Source organism: Symphalangus syndactylus, chromosome 5, assembly GCF_028878055.3.
Source record: "Symphalangus syndactylus isolate Jambi chromosome 5, NHGRI_mSymSyn1-v2.1_pri, whole genome shotgun sequence".
NCBI lineage: Eukaryota > Metazoa > Chordata > Mammalia > Primates > Hylobatidae > Symphalangus > Symphalangus syndactylus.
The window spans coordinates 75,847,279-75,866,396 of NC_072427.2; the positions used below are offsets into that span (position 1 = coordinate 75,847,279).

Below are 19,118 nucleotides of genomic sequence, written 5' to 3' on the forward strand. Positions count from 1 at the left end.
AAGCCAAGGAATACATCAACACCAGATTTCACTACAAGTATGAAGCAAGTTCTTTGGTCAGAAGGAAAATAATTCTACATGGAAATGTGGATCTACTTAAAGGAGTAAAGGCCACCAGAAATGGTAAACGTATGTGTAAATACAATAATATGATTTCTACATCAGCAAATTCAACATTGACTCATCTTCCCTTATTGTAAAATGTAAGTTTAGTCACAACATAAGAGAATTCTCATCATAATACTTTTACATGTATGTGACAATTACTAAAGACCCAAATGTAGATGTCTACTTGATATAGTCACAACTCCTCCCTCCTAGATCCCCTGAAAGTTGACTGTACTGGCTGATATAAAAATGCCCTAAATCAAAGCTAAACATTGAGCTATTTGTAAATTTTAAAGCCTTATGAAGTATAAGAAATACCAATTTATCAAAAATGGCCTCATCTTCAGGAAAAAGTAGATTTTCAGGAATGGCTTTCTACCGTATAATTCTGCTTTGGCAAGTATCTATCAGTTTAGATAACCACCCTATCCTCTGAGATTAGAAACCCTCCTCCAAAGAGCCGAAGCCAACTGGCCTGCTTTAGGTGAAAATGAAACTATGTAAGAAGAGTGACTTTAACAGTCTGTTCCATGAAAAACGATCGCAACCAAATTCACAATGAAAGATACAATAAAGTGGAAGATTTTGCTAATGTTTGGAAATTTTGCTAAAATTGTTTGGAATATCATCAGGAACAGATGATGCTCAAGACTGCTCCTGAGACAGCAATAGCTTTGGTACCTGGACTACCTCCAGATTTAAGATGTCTTGAAATCTATTTGGAGAGGGTGAAAAATAGACCATTTACAGAACTAATAACTGAAGCTAATAACTGAACTAAAACTTCTCATCACTGTTCAGATATTTCAGAGAAGAATAAAGGGACAAAGACTCTCAGACAAAGGGAAAAAGAAGAGCTTATTAATAAAAGAGTTGAGAATACATTTTTATTAATTAGTAAATTTGTCACACCTATGGACAAATAAGCTAGATCTATAATATTATAAATTTTCAGATAAATATCAATTCTCAGGACCATTTTCTAAACAGACATGGGAAAAAACCACGTACCCTAATCCCTGCTCAGATTAGGACAATGTGGTTAATAATAATTTCTGTAGCTCTATCGCGATTTTACTCATTTGCCCTGATGTGATTTTCCCACAAGGTGGAGCTCAAGTCAAACAGCAAGCCAAGTCGCAGCTCCTTGAACCTCACCAAACTCAAGTTTAATCTATTCCGGGAGGATTCGGTAGATTTATTTATGTCTTCAGAAAATGTTAATAGATTGAGTGAATTTTTTAACAAGTTGTGCCTCACCTTATAAGTGTTACTTTGAGACCACACTAAATGGTTTCACTAAATGACCTGGATCTCAAGTGAGCTCAAGTGAATAGAGTGTCTGGAGGTCCACAGTCCATTTATGCTCCCCATGTCCTAAAGGACTATTTCACACCCCTCCCTGTATCTTTAATAGCTCCTTATAGCTCCTTTTTTTTTTTTTTTTTTTGACAGAGTTTTACTTCATTGCCCAGATTGGAGTGCAGTGTCATGGTCTTGGCTCACTTCAACCTCTGCCTCCTGGGTTCAAGTAATTCTTGTGCCTCAGCCTCCCAAGTAGCTTGGATTACAGGCACCCGCCACCAAGCCTGGCTGGGTGTGTTTTTTGTATTTTAGTAGAGACGTGGTTTCCCCATGTTGCCCAGGCAGGTCTCGAACTCCTGAGCCCAGGCAATCCACCCATCTTGGATTCCCAGAGTGCTAGGATTACAGGCATGAGCCACCACGCTCGGCCAATAGCTCCTTTCTTTAACTCAGTGTCAATGACTCTTGATGACTTTACTTTCTACTTCACAGAGAAGCCATAAATCAATCAGAAAACATTTTATACAAACTCACATCGCCCTATGACCCCACCCTCCAGCATCTGTGCCCACATAGTCAGCCTCTCTGCCTGTTACCATAAAATCTTGCTACCTATAAACTATCAGTGCTACTATCTAAAGCCAGTACCTTCACTCATGCACCAGATCACATTCTTCTCATTTACATAGGAACAATGGCCTGATAATTCACCTTTCTCTCCTTAGCAATGCTTGCTCTCTACAAGATCATTCCCATTATCATGAAAATGTCCCTTTAAGTCCCCATCTTTAAAAAGTTATTCTCATAACGCCACTTATTTGCCAGTTATTTTTTTCCATTGATTTATTTCTCTTCAAAATGAAATATGTTGGAAGACTTGCTCCCTCTAATTCCTTTCCTCTGAGTCCATCTCAAATCTGTACCAGGAAGGTCTCCCCACCACTCTACCTTAACAAATTTTTCTTTTCGATTTTGCAAATCACCTCCACATTGTTAAATCCAGCGGTCACTTCTCACCTGTTATTTTACTAGACCTATCAAGCAATATTGGAAACACTTCTTCATTCTTACCATCTCTTATATTTGATTCACCCAGTTTCCAGTACATCTTTGTTTCTTGGTTTTCTTTCTCCTTCACAGGTCACTCTTTCTCATTCTTCTTGCCAAGTCTGCTTTTCCTCCCTGACCTCTTAAGATTATAGCTCCCCAGGGCTCAGTCAAGGTCATCTTTTCCTCTGACAATAAACACTGCTTCAGTAAATGCATCCAATTCCATAGCTTTAAATGTTATCTAACTGCTGAATGCTCACAAATTTTTATCTGCATCTCAGACCATGCTGTCTAACATCAGACAATATATCTGATTACTGTCCAAATATCAACTTTGTTGCCTAATAAAGATCTCAAATTCAGAATGTCAAAATAATGTACCTTGACTCCACAGCCCCTCACCACCGCCACCATCACAACCACGTCCAAGCTCCTCCTGTGGGACTCCTCTCCTCAGCTGATGAAAAGTCCATACATTTCTCAGACCTGAAACCTTAGAGTCATTCTTCACTATTCCATCTCGTCCCTTACATCCCTAAATGTGAGTCACATTTAGTTTCCACCTAATTACTGGAATTCACTCCCTAACTTGCCCACCTCCTTCTGCATCTGCTGCCCCCCAACTTCAACTTCATGCCAGTGGAATCTTAATACAGCAGCCAGAGTGAAATTGTCACAAGTAATTCAATCCTTGTCTCTCCTTGGATTAACACTCCCCATGGCACTCTATTTCACTCTCATTAAAAATGAAGTTCAGGCCAGGCACAGTGGCTCATGCCTGTAATCCCAGCACTTTGGGAGACCAAAGTGGGTGGATCACAAGGTCAGGAGATAGAGGCCATCCTGGCCAACATGGTGAAACCCCGTCTGTACTAAAAATACAAAAATTAGCCGGGCATGGTGGCAGGTGGCTGCACTCCCAGCTACTTGGGAGGCTGAGGCACAAAAATCGCTTTAACTCAGGAGGTGGAGGTTACAGTGAACTGAGATCAGGCCACTGCACTCCAGCCTAGCAATAGAGTGAGACTCCATCTCAAAGAAAATAGAAAAAAAAAAGGAAAAAAATGATGTTCACCACTCTCTCTATGAATGACCTCACTTCATCCTATCCTCTGGGTTTCTGCCTCACTGGCCAGCTTTCTGTTTCTCAAATCCAGTAGAGACACTCCTTTATGCAGTATCCACATGGCTGTCTCCCTTACCCTGTTCAAGTATTTGTTCAGGATGATGCTCTCAATGAAGCCTTCCCTGACCATCTGCTTAATGTTGCAGATCATCCCCAGCCCTGATGGTCCTCCTTACCAATCTTCATTTTTCATTTTTCTATGTACACATAGACTTCTAACAAAACATGCTGTCCAGATATTTGTTAGTTTATTGTTTATTTTCTCTCTTCCTCATTTACCATAGTAAGTACTCATGTATATATAAACACACAAATACAGTAATGCACCACATAGCTCTGTCTTGGTCAACAACAGACCTCATATGAAAGGATGGTCCCATAAGATGATACTACTTTTTTTTTGTTTAGTTTGTTTTTTGGTTTGTTTTGAGACAGAGTCTTGCTCTGTCACCCAGGCTGGAGTGCAATGGCATGATCTCGGCTCACTGCAACCTCCGCCTCCCGGGTTAAAGCGATTCTCCTGCCTCAGCCTGCCAAGTAGCTGGGATTACAGGTGCCCACCACTGTGCCTGGCTAATTTATGTATTTTTAGTAGAGACAAGGCTTTGCCATGTTGGCCAGGCTGGTTTTGAACTCCTGATCTGAGGTGACCCACCCGCCTTAGCCTCCCAAAGTGCTGGGATTACAGGTGTGAGCCACCACACCTGGCTAACGATACTGTATTTTAACAGTACCTTTTCTATGTTTACATACACAGGTACTGACCATTGTGTTACAATTGTCTACAGTATTTAGTACAGTAACATGCTAGGTACAGTCTACTGCTCCTAGGCTACAAACCTAGAGGCAATAGGCTATACAGGCAGTCCCCAACATTTTTGGCTCAAAAGACCAGTTTTATAGAAGACAATTTTTCCATGGATGGGGGTGGAATGGTTTCTGGATGATTCAAGTGCATTACATTTATTGTGCACTTTATTTCTATTATTATCACATTAAAATACATAATACAGTTATTATACAACTCACCATAATGTAGAATCAATGGAAGCCCTGAACTTGTTTTCCTGAAACTAGACAGTCCCATCTGGAGGTGATGAGAGACAGTGACAGATCATCAGGCATTAGATTCTCATAAGGAGTGTGCAACCTAGATCTCTGATATGCACAGTTCACAATAGGGTTTGTGCCTCTATGAGAATCTAGTGCCACAGTGGATCTGACAGGAGGCAGAGCTCAGGTGGTAATGTGAGCAATGAGGAGCAGCTGTAAATGCCCAGTTCCTAACAGGCCATGGACCAATACTGATCCATGCCCTGGGGGTTGAGGACACCTGGGCTGCACCATATAGCTTAGGTGTGTAATAAGCTGTACTATCTAAGTTTGTGTTAATACATTCTATGGTGTTTGAAAAACAATAAAATCACCTAATGAAACATTTCTCAGAACATATCTCCATTGTTAAATGACACATGACTGTGTGTGTATTTGTGTGTGGGTGAGTGTGTGCATGTGGGTGTGTGTGTGAAGGAAAAAAAATATATCATGTCATGCCACTGAGGTTGTATGGTTGTTACATAGGAATAGTTAACAGATACAGGACTCAATAATGGTGGCTATAATTATCAATGGTCTTAATAAATTCAGGATTTATAGAACATATATTGTGGGTCAGAAAGCAATAGAAAATGGTGATGTGGAGATGCATACTAGCCAGGCAAGGTGTTGAGAATAAATTAATATGTATTCTCAGAAATACAAGTTAAAGAGCTCAGCTTTAACACTGCAAGCAATCAGTTGAATTCCCTAAAAGATGTGTAAGTTGGGATTTCCAATAGGCTGGATCTACAAAATGAAAATCAGGAGACAACTGAGGCTGCAGAGCTAGTACTCTGTAGTGAACAGGTTTATATAAACCTAGCCCCAAAAGTCAAGGGAGTCGAGAAGCTGTAGAAGGAGGCTGACAAATCTAGTTTCTTAGAAAGAAACATTTAATAGGGACTTATGAACAGAAGCCATGTCTCCAGCAGTTGCAAGATAGGGAATTTGCCTAAGGGCAGGACTTAATGTAAATATATGTTTAAGATAACATCCAGGTTGTTTTGACCTAAGGGCAAGATTTCCAGTAAGTATATGAAAGTAGAGATCTTAAAGACATTCCTGGATCTGGGTTTAATCAGAAGTCAGCATAGCAAATTAGCATCTTAGATGGAGTTACTTTAGCTTCCACATCAAGATTTAGTGAATGTCAGTGTTAGCTGAAAGCACAAGGGCAGATGAGAGTGCGCAGCTAAAGCACGTGACAAGTTTAGAAGAGTGAACCAAGAATAGAACCCAAGTTTACAGAGACTTGATTGATTGATTGATTGATTGATTGATTGATTGATGGAGACATGGTCTTGCTCTGTCACCCAAGGTCGGATGTAGTGGCATGATCATAACTTACTGCAGCCTCCTAGTCCTGGGCTCCAGTGATCCTTTTGATTCAGCCTCCCAAGTAGCTGGGACTATGGGCATGCACATGCTGTCACACCCGGCTAATTTTTATTTTATTTTATTTTATTTTATTTTATTATTTTGCCTTGTTTTGTTTTATTTTATTTTATTTATTTTTAGCAGAGACGAGGTCTTACTGTGTTGCCCAGGCTGATGTCAAACTCCTAAGCTCATACAGAGACTTTTACAAAACAGGGAGTTACAGCACAGGAGACTATTAAATGGACCAAGAAGTAAGATAGGAGAAGTGTCAGTATAATAATGAAATCACGATGTAGTGGAAATCAAAGGAGCAGAAATACAAGGCAAAGAAAGTGGAATTTCTCTGAGAAAAGATGTTTTGACAAAAAGATCTCTAAATCACATGCCCTTTCATTTCAAATTGAAATTCTAAGAGATATTTGAAATAAGACAAATCTTTCCTTAGGGCTGAAACTAAAAAATGGACACCTGTATATTCAACAAGTTTAAGGAATGTCTACAGACCTAGGTTCCATATGGATTGGGATCATGACTCTCTTTTTCAACTTTGAATCCACCATTTATGGAACTGGATATGTACTTCAAAAATAATAGGAAGTAAGGAAGAAGGGAGAAAAAGAGGAAAGGAGGGAGAGAGGGATTAAATCAGACTTGTCCTGAGTAACAGCTAATGACCCTTCCTGAGAAAGGATGTGATGATGCATAAAACAAATAGAAGATATCTGTTTGACTAGCACCAATGCTTCCAATTTGGAGGTAAGGCAAAAATAAAGGTGTTAGGCATGGAACCCCACAGTGGGAATCCCTTTCAGTGCTGTAGCCAGAATTATTGTTAATCAGTATCTCTGAAAGAGGTTGCTGGTTGAATGTCAATGGCAGGATATCTCCCTGATGCAGTAAGACTCTCCCATGACAAGGTGTACAACTGTATCAATAAGAAGAGTTGATTATACCTAAAGAGGACACTGAAAGCTGCCACACACTTGTTTAAAGACTGTGACCCATATATTGTGGCAGGGCAGGTCTCACTAATGCAGGCCTCCATTACAACTGTCCCAGCACTGAGTAACTTGGTTAAACATTAAAAGCTGATTAAGGGAGTGCTCTTATACAAAGGCTGGAATGTAACAAAGAGCCCACAAAGAGTTTTACCTAGGCTTTTCCTGGGCCTTGAAGAATGACAGGATAATGAAGGAATTCTTAACAGGACCCTTTTTAGGATTAAACAAGTTTTATTGAAGGTCTGAAGAAACTCTCCAGGCCTCCACAAACAAGTTTATTGGGGTCTAAAGGAACTCCCCAAACCTTTATGATCTAGCAAGAGACAATGTAAGGGTAATCACCCAAGAACCTAGACCCCATTTAGGTTAAGTAAACTTACTGAGGCTCCAGAAGAAGGTCTTCAGGACTCAGACCTTAGTTGTAGATTAAAAGAAGTTAATCACTTATCTCTTTCAATGAATTGCACGCTTACATGTAGACATATAGCTTAGAAGGTTTATAAGCTCTGGAAAACTTTGTAATTTTGAGTTGGTCTGGTGATAATTTCCAGGCCGTCTCCCTGTAACCGGTTACAGAAATAATAACTCTCTTCCTCCCCAGTTCATCTGCATCTCTTTATTTGGGCCGTGAGAAATAGCAGCCTGACCCTGCTTGGTCTGGGAACAACATGAGCAACACATCTAAGGAAGTGTCATTTACATCGAGGTAGCATAGATTAATATATTTATTTCAGCAGTGTTTTGAGAATGAAGAGCACTTTTCTAATTTGTACAAAGTATAAGGACAGTCATGCAGACCTCAGAAAACAGTTGTGAAAATGGGTAAAACAGAGATGTTTTTTTCTCTCTCTTTTTTTTTTTTGAGATAGGAGTCTCGCTCTGTCACCCAGGCTGGATTGAGTGCAGTGGCATGATCTCATCTCACTGCAACCTGCACCCACCACCATGCCTGGCTAATTTTTGTATTTTCAGGAGAGATAGGGTTTCACCGTGTTAAGCAGGATGGTCTTGATCTCCTGACCTCATGATCCGCCCACCTCGGCTTCCCAGAGCGCTGGGATTACAGGTTTTAGCCACCGCGCCCAACCCATTTCCTATTTTTCATAATAGGCACACCCTTCTATTCTCAGACCACATGGTTAGTTCGATTGGTGCCTCTACCTATGCTTCAAGTGTGGGCATATGACCAGGGTTTGGAAAATCAGATAATTCTGTCTTTCTGGAAACAGTGATTGCTTCAGGAAGAGTATCTGACACATATAAAATGCAATCTCAGTAATTTTGCTGCATTTGCTGCTTAAGGAAAAATCTTCTCTACTCATAGAGTTTTTGTATATTTAAATATTGTAATTTTTTAGAGACAGGATCTCACTGTCACCCAGGCTGGAGTGCAGTAGCAGGATCATAGTTCACTGCAACCTCCAACTCCTGGGCTCAGTCTTTCTGCCTTGGCCTCTCAAAGCACTGAGATTATAGACATGAGCCATCACATCCAGACTGATAGAGATTTTATACTGCAGTCCAGCCTAGAGGCTCATGGTAAGTTAGGATTCAAAACACTGTTATTATTCCTTAGCCCAGTTCTACTTACTAAAATACAGTTGGCCCTTGAACAACATAGGTTTGAACTGTTCAAGTCAACTTATAGGTGGATTTTCTTCTGCTTCCGCCAACCTTCTGACAAAAAGACGAACACCTCCTCTTCCTCTTCTTCAGCAGCTTACTAAACCTGAAGATGACAAGGATGAAAATCTTTATGATAATCCACTTCCACTTAAAGAATGGTAAGTATATTTTCTGTTCCTTATGATTTGATTAAAAACATTTTCTTTTTCTCTAGCTCATTTTATTGTAAGGATATAGTATATAATACATATAGCATACAAAGTATGTGTTATTTAACTTCATGTTATCAGTAAGGCTTCCAGTCAACAGTAGGCTGTTAGCAGTAAAGTTTTGGGAGAATTAAAAGTTACATGTGGATTTTCAACTCTGTGTTGCAGGGAGGGTGGGCACCCCAACTCCCAAAATGTTCAAGGGTCTACTGTACTGGCATTATAACTTTTGATGTAGATCCTGTCCTTCTGACTGAGAGGGTAGAGAAAGGAGAAACATAAGTGATTTCTGCAGTGTTCACAGGACTCTGACTGGCTGTTATCCTCTTGGTTCTACATTGCCCCTTGGTCATCCAGCTATTTGAAGTGACTGGTGCCAAAATTACTTCAACACTAAACATGATCCTGAGGTTCATTTCTTTATGCAAGGAACCTCAGACATAAGTGTAGAGATGGGGAATTTAAAATGCCTCCCCTCACCATATAAAATCACAAAATGATTTTATAGGCCCTGTCTTGGATCTCTCATGAAGTTACTTTGTGATTTTTTCTTCTTCCCACTTACCTGATCAATAATAGGTTGATTTTCAGACCTCCTATTCTTGCCCTTCTCCTATACTTGGCATGATTCTCCTTCCCCATGTCCTCATTACGCCTTCCTGAAGTCAGTCTCTGTTTAACTCACTTGGAAGTTTTTCCTGCTTACAAATAAGGTTTAATTGTACAAACTTTTGTCAATAAAAATCTTTTATATGAGTGCAAACAAATGTTTCTCAAATTGGAATAAAGTACAATCTATTTATAAATGAAAACAAATTATTTTGAATTCCAGTGTTGATGTAAGTTATTCATGAATTCACGTTTTTTATGTAACAAGATGTTAAAAGTAAAATTTTGACTAGACACAATAGATGTGGAATTATAATGTGTGTCCAAATTACTCTATGCCCTCTATGGTCTAAATGTCTATGTCTCCCCAAAATTTATATGTTGAAATATGTTGAAATTCTAACCCCCAAGGTAGTGGTATCAGGAGGTGTGGCCTTTGGGAAGTGTTTAGTGCCCTTATAAAATAGGCCCCAGGGAGAGACTCTTGTCCCTTCATCCAGGTAAGTTTGTAGTGAAAAGATGGCAACCTGTGAATCAGAAACGGGTCCCTCACTGGACACAGAATCTGATGATGACATCTTAACCTTGAACTTCCAAGCCTCCAGGACTTTGAGAAATAAATATCTGTTGTTTGTAGGCTACCCAGTTTATAGTATTTCATTATAGCAGCCTCAATGGATGAATACAATGTCTATTTAATACCAAATAATTTTGAGAGATTTTCCAGTCAGGGTCTAGGTTTTCACTGAATTTTCCAGCTTTTATTGGAGTTTGAGGGTCCGTCAACGTAGATAGATATCCTCAGTGAGGCAGGGTTCGGCAAGGATTTCCAGAGTAGTATTTCCTGGAAGTATCCTCTCTAATCCCCCAATGGCCAAGACAACTTTGATTCTACAAGCTCCCAGTCACCTATGGATTAGTTCTTATAACCACATTCATAAGTTATTAGAATAAAATCTGGAAAAGGAACTTGTACATGTACATGTACACGTATACACACACACACTCACAATTATTCTGTCATTAGTCAGGACATTTCTTTAAAAAAATGTATAGGAAGCAAAGTTACCATGGGAAAATGGCAAAATTTGGATGAAATTCAAATAAGGACCTTCACAGGTTGGCCAAAATGATTATGAGCCTTAAGGAATCATAGTGTAATGCAATTATCTCAGCATACGGTAGGCATATACACATATATACATTTGCACACATATATACACACTTATGTGTATACACACACACATATCTTGGTTATTTCCAAACAAAAATACTTTCTAGTTCATGCAACAAAAACTAAATGGTTAAAGAAACAGACACATATCATTTATTAACTAATGTCATATTTTGCTACACCATAATTTTTTCATGGCATTTTTCACTTCTGCATTCCTCAGTGTATAGACCAGAGGGTTAAGTAAAGGTGTCCCAATTGTATAAAACACAGCGACCATTTTGTCTATTGGAAAGGTGGTTGGTGGATGTGTGTATATAAATATACATGGACCAAAAAATATGACAACCACAATAATGTGGGAGGTACACGTGGAAAGTGCCTTTTGCCTTCCTTCTGCACTGTGGTTTCTCAGAAAATGTAAGATGACAATATAGGAGATAAGCAGGATTATGAAACTCACCATGAGGATGGCCCCACTATTAGACACAACTAGCAAATTTATCACATAAGTGTCCATGCAGGCAAGTTTCAACAAGGGCTGCAAATCACAGAAATAATGATCAATCACATTTGGGCCACAGAAAGGCAGTCTCAAAGCCAGGAAAATTTGTGCTGAAGAATGGATGCAAGACCCCACCCAGGCCAGAATCACCAACACACCACAGACATGTCGGCTCATGATAGTTGTGTATTGCAAGGGCTTACAAATGGCTACATAGCGATCAAAGGCCATGAGGATGAGCACAAAAATCTCCATGCACCCAAAGAAATGGGCTGCAAAGACCTGAGTCATACACTTATTGTAGGAAATGGTCTTCTTCTGAGAAAGGGCATCCACAATCAATCTGGGGGTTGTGGTTGTAGAGAAGCAAGCATCAGCAAAGGACAGGTAGAACAGAAAAAACTACATGGGACACCTAAGGGTCTGGCTTGTTTTAATAGTCACCACAATGAGAAAGTTCCCCAACAGAGGCACAAGGTAAAGAATCAAGAAGATTCCAAATATTGCCTTCTGCTTTCCAGCATCCTGTGTCAACCCAAACAGAATGAATTCAGTCACACTGGTATTCATCACCACATTAGTGGCTGGAGGTAGGATGCAGTTAACAAGTGTTTAATCTGCAGAGAGAAGAAAATAAATGACATCTTGGGGAAATCCATGGGCTTGCTTCTGAATTCCTTTGTCCTAGTCCATGCTCTGTTACCTCCAACTTTCTTTGAGGTGAACCAGAATCCCCTAGGAACCTTAAAAATCTTCAAATGCCCAGACCTCTTCAGGATTTAACCATTGATTTAGAGAATCGTTGGATTAAACTAAAGCTTTCACATTTCGGGAGTCAAAAATAAATGTCCTTCACAAATTTTTGTTTCTACCTAGAGTGAGAACAGTTGAACTTGTTTTTTCCTTGGACAAGTGACCACTGCTTTGAAACTTAGCCTTCATAATATAAAAAAAAATAGTGCAAAAATTTGCCCTACGATTTCCTGAATTTTCAGAATTAAGAAAGATTATATACCCACACATATACACATATATACACACATATTTCATATATTATGCATTTTATCTCTGTGCTTTGCAATCAGAGAAACACTGTTCCAATATAATTAAGTGCTAATACTGTTGGAGCATCCTCCCTGAAAAAGATCTTCTCATTCAGCTCACTGATTTTTGTGTCCATTATCTGTGATGCCTTCAGTATCTTAGATGAAATATTCTTTACAAAAAATCTAGTTTGACAACCTTTTACTTATGCCACCTGTGTTCAAGATGTCAACTCACTGATGGTCATGATGTAATAGGTATGGAAAATATCTTGAGATTAGTGTACTTGAGCTCAGGAAACTATCCATTACTCTCTTTACTGTACTCTTAAACTTATACCATTACAATACTGAGCTTCGCTGCCTATAAATGCTCTACCGATATAAATCTTCTAACATGCTATGACCTAAGTAGGCATGTTTTCTTTAATCATATGTGCCTTTTTACATATATGTCCCAAATTCCCTAGTGCACTTTTTCTAAAATCATTATTTGAAAAAAAATTGCATAATTCTAACTTAGAATTTTATGATTTTTCTATTTCAAGTCCTTGTTCATAGCATAGTTATTATAATTGAATGATCATATAATATTTTGTATTCTGGTCTTGACAGAATTTTTAGAGATATTATTCTTATGTTGCCATACTTTCCATACATTAATTACTAATTTAATAGTGTGATAATGTATACATTTTTATAAGAAGTATTTATTTGACCATTTGACTATGGAAACATTTATGTTGCTCTCAATTGTTACTCCCATAGCAATCCTGCAAACAACAATTTTACAATAACTTCCAAAGTACAGTGTTATTATCCAAATGCTAAAGATTATCATTGTTATTTATGACAGTGCCAAGATGGCCAAACAGGAACAGCTCTGGTCTACAGCTCCCAGTGTGAGCAACACAGAAGACAGTTGATTTCTGCATTTCCAACTGAGGTACCAGGTTCATCTCACTGGTGAGTGCCAGACAGTAGGTGCAGGACAGTGGTCCCAGTGCACCATGCACAAGCCGAAGCAGGGAGAGGTATCACCTCACCAGGGAAAGCAAGGGGTCAGGGAATTCCCTTTCCTGGTCAAAGAAAGGGGTGACAGATGGCACCTGGAAAATCGGGTCACTCCCAACCTAATACTGCGCTTTTCCAACAGGCTTAAAAAATGGCACACCAGGAGATTATATCCTGCACCTGGCTTGGAGGATCCTACGCCAACGGAGTCTCACTCACTGCTAGCAGAGCAGTCCAAGATCAAAGTGAAAGGTGGCAGTGAGGCTGGGGGGAAGGGCATCTGCCATTGCCAAGTTAGTTGTTTGATTAGGTAAACAAAGCAGCCGGGAAGCTCGAACTAGGTGGAGCCCACCACAGCTCAAGGAGGCCTGCCTGCCTCTGTAGGCTCCACCTCTGGGGGCAGGGCACAGACAAACAAAAAGACAGCAGTAACCTCTGCAGGCTTAAATGTCCCTCTTTGACAGCTTTGAAGAGAGTAGTGGTTCTCCCAACATGCAGCTTGAGATCTGAGAAGGGGCAGCCTGCCTCCTCAAGTGGGTCCCTGACCCCTGAGTAGCCTAACTGGGAGGCACGCCCCCAGTAGGGGTGGACTGACACTTCACATGGCCGGGTACTCCTCTGAGACAAAACTTCCAGAGGAACGGTCAGGCAGCAGCATTTGCCGTTCACCAATATCCGCTCTTCTGCAGCCACTGCTGCTGACACCGAGGAAAACAGCATCTGGAGTGGACCTCTAGCAAACTCTAACAGACCTGCAGCTGAGGGTCCTGTCTGTTAGAAGGAAAACTAACGAACAGAAAGGACATCCACTGCAAAACCCCATCTGTACATCACCATCATTAAAGACCAAAGTAGATAAAACCACAAAGATGGGAAAAAAACAGAGCAGAAAAACTGGAAACTCTAAAAATCAGAGCACCTCTCCTCCTCCAAAGGAACACAGCTCCTTACAAGCAATGCAACAAAGCTGGACAGAGAATGACTTTGACAAGTTTAGAGAAGAAGGCTTCAGATGACCAAACTACTCTGAGCTACAGGAGGAAATTTGAACCAATGGCAAAGAAGTTAAAAGCTTTGAAAAAAAATTAGACGAATGGATAACTAGAATAACCAATGCAGAGAAGTCCTTAAAGGACCCGATGGAGCTGAAAACCAAGGCACGAGAGCTATGTGAAGAATGCAGAAGCTCAGTAGCCAATGCAATTAACCGGAAGAAAGGTTATCAGTGATTGAAGGTGAAATGAATTAAATGAAGTGAGAAGAGAAGTTTAGAGAAAAAAGAATAAAAAGAAATGAACAAAGCCTCCAAGAAATATGAGACTATGTGAAAAGACCAAATCTACATCTGATTGGTGTACCTGAAAGTGATGGGGAGAATGGAAACAAGCTGGAAAACACTCTTAAAGATATTATCCAGGAGAACTTCCCCAATCTAACAAGGCAGGCCAACATTCAAATTCAGGAAATACACAGAACATCACAAAGATACTCCTCGAGAAGAGCAACTCCAAGACACATAATTGTCAGATTCACCAAAGGTGAAATGAAGGAAAAACCATTAAGGGCAGCCAGAGAGAAAGGTCGGGTTACCCAAAAAGGGAAGCCGATCAGACTTACAGCTGATCTCTAGGCAGAAACTCTACAAGCCAGAAGAGAGTAGAAGTTCTACCAAGCAAATGGAAAACAAAAAAAGGCATGGGTTGCAATCCTAGTTTCTGATGAAACAGACTTTAAACCAACAAAGATCAAAAGAGACAAAGAAGGACATTACGTAATGGTAAAGGGATCAACTCAACAAGAAGCGCTAACTATCCTTAATATATATGCTCCCAATACAGGAGCACCCAGATTCATAAAGCAAGTCCTTAGAGACCTACAAAGAGACTTAGACTCCCACACGATAATAATGGAAGACTTTAACACCCCACTGTCAACATTACACAGATCAATGAGACAGAAAGTTAACAAGGATATCCAGGAATTGAACTCAGCTCTGCACCAAGCGGACCTAATAGACGTCTACAGAACTCTCCACCCCAAATCAACAGAATATACATTCTTTTCAGCAGCACACCACACCTACTCCAAAACTGACCACATAGTTGGAAGTAAAGCACTCCTCAGCAAATGTAAAAGAACAAAAATTATAACAAACTGTCTCTCAGACCACAGTGCAATCAAACTAGAACTCAGGATTAACAAACTCATTCAAAACCGCTCCACTACATGGAAACTGAACAACCTGCTCCTGAATGACTATGGGGTGAATAATGAAATGAAGGCAGAAATAAAGATGTTCTTTGAAACCAATGAGAACAAAGACACAACATACCAGAATCTCTGGGACAAATTCAAAGCAACGTGTAGAGGGAAATTTATAGCACTAAATGCCCACAAGAGACAGCAGAAAAGATCTAAAATTGACACCCTAACATCACAATTAAAAGAACCAGAGAAGCAAGCGCAAACACATTCAAAAGCTAGCAGAAGGCAAGAAATAACTAAGATCATAGCAGAACTGAAGGAAATAGAGACACAAAAAACCCTTCAAAAAATTAATGAATCCAGGAGCTGTTTTTTTCAAAAGATCAACGAAATTGACAGAACAATAACAAGACTAATGAAGAAAAGGGAGAAGAGTCAAATAGATGCAATAAAAAATGATAAAGGGGATATCACCACCGATCCCACAGAAACACAAACTACCATCAGAGAATACTATAAACACCTCTATGCATATAAACTAGAAAATCTGGAAGAAATGGATAAATTCCTCAACACATACATCCTCCCAAGACTAAACCAGGAAGAAGTTGAATCTCTGAATAGACTAATAACAGACTCTGAAATTGAGGCAATAATCAATAGCTTACCAACCAAAAAAAGTACAGGACCCAATGGATTCACAGCTGAATTCTACCAGAGTTACAAAGAGGAGCCAGTACCATTCCTTCTGAAATTATTCCAATCAATAGAAAAAGAGGGAATCCTCCCTAACTCATTTTATGAGGCCAGTGTCATCCTGATACCAAAGCCTGGCAGACACAAACACATAAAAGAGATTTTTAGCCCAATATCCTTGATGAACATCGATGTAAAAATCCTCAATAAAATACTGGCAAACCGAATCCAGCAGCACATCAAAAAGCTTATCCACCATGATCAAGTGGGCTTCATCCCTGGGATGCAAGGCTGGTTCAACATATGCAAACCAATAAATGTAATCCAGCAAATAAACAGAAACAAAGACAAAAACCACATGATTATCTCAATAGACGCAGAAGAGGCCTTTGACAAAATTCAACAACCCTCCATGCTAAAAACTCTCAATTAATTAGGTATTGATGGGACGTATCTCAAAATAATAAGAGCTAACTATGACAAACCCACAGCTACTATCATACTGAATGGGCAAAAACTGGAAGCATTCCCTCTGAAAACTGGCACAAGACAGGGATGCTTTCTCTCACCACTCCTATTAAACATAGTGTTGGAAATTCTGGCCAGGGCAATCAGACAAGAGAAAGAAATAAAGAGTATTCAATTAGGAAAAGACGAAGTCAAATTGTCCCTGTTTGCAGATGACATGATTGTATATCTAGAAAATCCCATAGTCTCAGACCAAAATCTCCTCAATCTGATAAGCAATTTCAGCAAGATCTCAGGATACAAAATCAATGTACAAAAATCACAAGCATTCTTATACACCAATAGCAGACAAACAGAGAGCCAAATCATGAGTGAACTATCATTTGCAATTGCTTCAAAGAGAATAAAATACCTAGGAATCCAACTTACAAGGGATGTGAAGGACCTCTTCAAGGACAACTACAAACCACTGCTCAATGAAATAAAAGAGGATACAAACAAATGGAAGAACATTCCTTGCTCATGGGTAGGAAGAATCAATATCGTGAAAATGGCCATAGTGCCCAAGGTAATTTATAGATTCAGTGCCATCCCCATCAAGGTATCAATGACTTTCTTCACAGAATTGGAAAAAACTACTTTAAAGTTCATATGGAACTAACAAAGAGCCCGCATTGCCAAGGCAATCTTAAGCCAAAAGAGCAAAGCTGGAGGCATAACACTATCTGACTTCAAACTATGCTACAAGGCTACAGTAACCAAAACAGCATGGTACTGGTACCAAAACAGAGATATAGACCAATGGAACAGAACAGAGCCCTCAGAAACAATGCCGCATATCTACAACTATCTGATCTTTGACAAACCTGACAAAAAAAGAAATGGGGAAAGGATTCCCTATTTAATAAATGGTGCTGAGAAAACTGGCTGGCCATATGTAGAAAGCTGAAACTGGATCCCTTCCTTACACCTTATACAAAAATTAATTCAAGATGGATTAAAGACTTATATGTTAGAACTAAAACCATAAAAACCCTAGAAAAAAACCTAGGCATTACCATTCAGGACATAGGCATGGGCAAGGACTTCATGTCAGAAACACCAAAAGCAATGGCAACAAAAGCCAAAATTGACAAATGAGATCTAAATAAACTCAAGAGCTTCTGCACAGCAAAATAAACTTCTATCAGAGGGAACAGGCAACCTACAGAATGGGAGAAATTTTTTTCAACCTACTTATCTGACAAAGGGCTAATATCCAGAATCTACAATGAACTCAAACAAATTTACAAGAAAAAAAACAAACAACCCCATCAAAAAGTGAGCGAAGGATATGAACAGACACTTCTCAAAAGAAGACATTTATGCAGCCAAAAAACACAAGAAAAAATGCTCATCATCACTGGCCATCAGAGAAATGCAAATCAAAATCACAATGAGCTACCATCTCACACCAGTTAGAATGGTGATCATTAAAAAGTCAGGAAACAACAGGTGCTGGAGAGGATGTGGAGAAATAGGAACACTTTTACACTGTTGGTGAGACTGCAAACTAGCTCAACCATTGTGTAAGTCAGTGTGGCAATTCCTCTGGGATCTAGAACTAGAAACACCATTTGACCCAGCCATCCCATTACTGGGTATATACCCAAAGGATTATAAATCATGCTGCTATAAAGACACATGCACACGTATGTTTATCGCGGCACTATTCACAATAGCAAAGACTTGGAACCAACCCAAATGTCCAAAAACGATAGACTGGATTAAGAAAATGTGGCACCTATACACCACGGAATACTACGCAGCCATAAAAAATGATGAGTTCGTGTCATTTGCAGGTACATGGATGAAACTGGAAACCATCATTCTGAGCAAACTATCGCAAGGACAAAAAACCAAACACCACATGTTCTCACTCATAGGTGGGAATTGAACAATGAGAACACATGGACACAGGAAGGAGAACATCACACACCGGGGACTGTTGTGAGGTAGGGGGAGGCAAGAGGGATAGCATTAGGAGATATACCTAATGCTAAATGAAGAGTTAATTGGTGCAGCACACCAACATGGCACACATATACATATGTAACAAACCTGCACGTTGTGCACATGTACCCTAAAATTTAAAGTATAATAATAATAAAATTAAAAAAACAACAAAACAAAACAAAAAAGTTTTAAAATTTTTTTTTGTATACTTAATACCCTTTTATTAATATAATAAATATGTATATATTGTAAGATAATTTGATTAGGATAAAATATTCAAAATAAACAGAAAAATGTGAAAACAACTAAAACATCTCTTTAAATTATTTAAATCTCTAAACTTACTCTCTGGAAATTACTCTTATTTTCTTGTATGTACTTCCAGAGCCATTGATATTTACCTATAAGTTTATCTCTATTCCTTTTTTTTAATGTACCAGTGTGGTCAATATTTCATTGATGATTATTCAGAACAGTTGAGCCCACATCAAAAAAGTTACCTTGTG

At 39.3% G+C, this 19,118-nt stretch overlaps 1 pseudogene; it reads right to left on the reverse strand.

Annotated features, from left to right (window-relative positions):
* Positions 1-10,852: 10,852 nt before the first annotated feature.
* On the reverse strand, positions 10,853-12,482 carry LOC129481649 (olfactory receptor 4C11-like; annotated as a pseudogene).
* Between the last annotated feature and the right edge of the window lie 6,636 nt (positions 12,483-19,118).